This window comes from Hyaena hyaena, unplaced genomic scaffold (genome assembly GCF_003009895.1).
Source record: "Hyaena hyaena isolate Hyena2069 unplaced genomic scaffold, ASM300989v1 scaffold_2750, whole genome shotgun sequence".
Taxonomy (NCBI): domain Eukaryota; kingdom Metazoa; phylum Chordata; class Mammalia; order Carnivora; family Hyaenidae; genus Hyaena; species Hyaena hyaena.
In genome coordinates, this window is record NW_024083307.1 from 1 (window position 1) to 3,665 (window position 3,665).

At 47.2% G+C, this 3,665-nt stretch overlaps 1 non-coding gene across 1 annotated transcript; it reads right to left on the reverse strand.

Annotated features, from left to right (window-relative positions):
- Nucleotides 1-2,652: 2,652 nt before the first annotated feature.
- On the reverse strand, nucleotides 2,653-2,758 carry LOC120227654. Its single transcript, XR_005527307.1, has one exon. It is a non-coding gene; the product is annotated as a U6 spliceosomal RNA (small nuclear RNA).
- Nucleotides 2,759-3,665: the final 907 nt, after the last annotated feature.

The window sequence follows — 3,665 nt, forward strand, 5'->3', positions numbered from 1 at the left end:
AGGCAGGTGGGGTCTTGTGTGAGGTTCTTGGCACATCCCTTTTACCACAGCTGCTTCACCAGGTCCTACCCAGAGCCTCCAAAAGCTGTTCTGTCCTCCTTACAGCTGCTGCATGTCCCCGTCCCCAGAGGCACATGTGACAGGGCACAGGGGTTGTTATTTATCACCTGCCGAGTGAGGCACCAGTGAGGGAAGAGGTAAGCTAATTAGCGGGGTGCAGGCGAGGAAGAAAATGACCACTGTCTGCTCTGGTGCTTTGGGGGAAGGGACAGGACAAGGGTGAGGAAATGGACTTGGTGACCCCGAAATAGTTGGAAGAAGAGCAGTCTCGAGGATGGAGCTTCAGGGACCCTGGTATCCTTGGTGATGCCCTTACACTGTCAGCTTGTGGTCCCCACCCGGAAAACCGCCTTGGGCCTGCTCACCGAGCGGGGCCACCTGCCATGGCCTATCCACACTGGGAGGCAAAGGGAGGGCACCTGGGCAGGGACCTTGACCAAGGAGGGGTACGGCAGTGCAACAAGGGGTCTGCTGGCTAGAGAAGACAGAATGAAAAGGGAAGTGAAGGAGGGGAAGCAGGCACCAGGACACATGGATTCAGGAGGGGGAGGCTTCAGGTTAGAAGAGGGACACCATTTCCAGCCACAGCTGGGAGGAAAGGGCTCATGTATCTCCAACACTGTAGAAGTTCACTTTTGTAGCTCATTTAAGTTTTAATAAATGGAATCTGTGTCAAAAATTCCTCAAAAAATTAACAACAGAACTCCCCTATGACCCAGCAGTTAGCACTGCTAGGAATTTACCCAAGGGATCCAGGAGTGCTGATGCACAGGGGCACATGTACCCCAATGTTCATAGCAGCACTCTCAACAATAGCCAAAATCATGGAAAGAACCTAAGTGTCCATCAACTAATGAATGGATCAAGAAGATGTGGTATATTTATACAATGGAATACTAGCAATAAACTACTTGTAAAAAAAATAAATAATAAAAATAAAAATAAAAGAACATGTGGTTCCTGGATGGCTCAGTTGGTTAAGTGTACAGCTTTGGCTTCGGTCATCATCTCACCATCGTGGATTCAATCCTCGCATCCAGCTCTGTGCTGACAGCTCAAAACCTGGAGCCTGCTTCAGATTTTCAGATTCTGTGCCCCCTCTCCTTCTGCGCTTCCCCTGCTCATGCTCTGTGTATCTTTCTATCTCTCTCTCAAACAAATGAACATTAAAAAAATAAAAGTTTTTTAAAAAGAACACATTATATCTTTCCATCTACTTTTCTCTGTCATCCTTTTGTATTTTTCTTTTTCTTTTTTAAAATAGTTTATTGTCAAGTTGGTTTCCATATAACACCCAGTGCTCATCCCCACAAGTACCCTCCCCCATGCCAAAAGATGGGCTTTTGTATTTTTCTTATTTGTTGCCAAGTCTATCTTAGTTTGGGAGGGTTTTTGTTTTGTTTTTGTTTTACAGTGTCTTATTTTTGTTTTAGTTTTGCTATTTAAATGCATCCTTTTACTCCATAGTATCTTATCCAACAGAAGAGACCACCTTACAAATGGATGTTACTTTACTATCCCAGCAGGAGGAGACGGTTTCTTGGCAACAGCGCAGACAAGAAAGGTCGGCCAATGAGAACTCACCACGACTCCTTTTACTCCAATGAACTTTTTGTTTATAATAGCCTTCCCAAACCCCTCTTCTGTATACAAGAGTGATCCACTTTGTTCTGAGGACTAGCCTGTGGTTTTTCCCTGGCTTGCTAGTCCTGGAGTGCAATTCCTTGATATTCCAGAACAAAGCCATTTTGGCTGGTAAAATAAGTGGCAGTTTTATATTTAAGGTTCACACTGAGCACTTGAAGATCAAGCTTTTGCCTTTTTAAAGTCTCCTGTTTCACCTGGGTAGCTCAGTTAGTAAAGCTTCCGAATCTTGATTTCAGCTCAGGTCATAATCTCAGAGTTCCTGGGTTGGAACACCATCCCCACCCCCATCAGGCTCTGTGCTGCCAGTGCTGAGCCTGCTTGGGATTCTCTCTCTCCCTCTTTCTCTGCCCCTCCCTGCTCATTCTCACCTCTCTCTCTCAAAATAAATGAACATTAAAAAAAAAAAGTCTCATGCTTCTTTGAGGAGCAAAGCCAACAACAGGGACCACACAGATGCTCCTGCACAAGATCTACTAGCAACTCTGAGCTGACCGGTCAGGGTAGAAGCACCACCCAAAACATCCGCAGGCGCCCAGATGGTCTCCCAGTTTCTAAAAAATCCTCCCGCTTTCACTGTTCCCTCTCCTCTCAGCACCGTTCTTGCAGGAACCTGAGAGGTTTGTGGACCCTTAAAGTTCTGGTCGGAATTTCCTTCATGACAGCAGGGGGCGCAGTCCACTTACCTGGGTGACTTTGCCTGGAGTCTTAGTCCTTCCTTGGTGAGAAGGCTTACTTTACGTACAAGAAAATCATGTTGTTTCTGTGATCAAAACTTAGTAAGGGCCAGAAACACTCTTTCCATTTAATCATCCGAAAACCAGAGCCTACTCACCCTGTGGACCCACTGTCCTGTATTTGTTGCCTCTGTTTTACGCATAATACTTGAATTTTTTCAGCATTTTTTAAATTTTACTTATGCCTTCTTACCTCTCTTGACTTTTTAAAAAAAATTTACAATGCTTCAAAATTTTGCGTGTCATCCGTGTACAGGGACCATGCTAGTCTTCTCTGTGTTGTTCCCATTGTAGTGTATGTGCTGCCAAGTGAGCACTACTTCTGATGACTTTTGGGCCTACATTATTTAAACATGCCTATTACTCATGAATGCCACTTCTACTTTTAGTTTAAGATTTCGACCCCTGAGTTCTAATATACTTACTATTCCAATTGTTGGGTTCAAATCTTTGAGCCGTATAGATTTTATTTGGTGTCTCTACATATTCTCATCAGACAATACTTAATTATATAGTTGTTTCCTGAATGTAATACAATATTCACTATATATTAAGGGGTCATACTTATATATACGATATTCACTATATATTAAGGGGTCATCCTCTTGCTAGAAGTGGATTTTACAAGGAAGGGGACAGATGAGCCTAGGAGAGCCTTCCAGAGCCTGATAAAAGTCTGACAGAGCAAAGAATCCTTGCCAGGACACAGGACGGCTAGATGCACCCTGCAGACCTGCCGTCGGCTCAAGGCTCCAGACTCAGCCGGAGCGTCAGGACGCTCGGCGCGATCTCCCGCCCGGCGCGTCCCTCACCAACGCCCGCGCGCGGAAGGGAAGAACTGCCCGCGCGGGGGAAACTTCTTGACAGACACGCGCTGGACTCAGAGCAGCCAATCCCCGCGGGATGGGGCGGGAGCATCCAGGAGCCGTGTTCGGCCAATGACTGACACAAACAGCTCGCCCTACGCTCCGCCCCATCGGACCCCTCCTGACCGCCAATTGGTGGGAGCGCTTTGGTTGCAGCGCTGATTGGTGGCTTCGCCTGACGGGGCGGTACAAGTGAGTATCTCGCCCGCGGCTGTCTCCAGTCTCAGTCAGGAGGCAGCGCGCGGGGCTCCGGAGAGGCCTCCAGACCCGGTCCGGCGAGAGGGGGGCCAGGTAGACCGACGAAAACACCGAGGACTTTGCCATGCCGCATGAAACCTGATTTCTGAGACGTTCACCT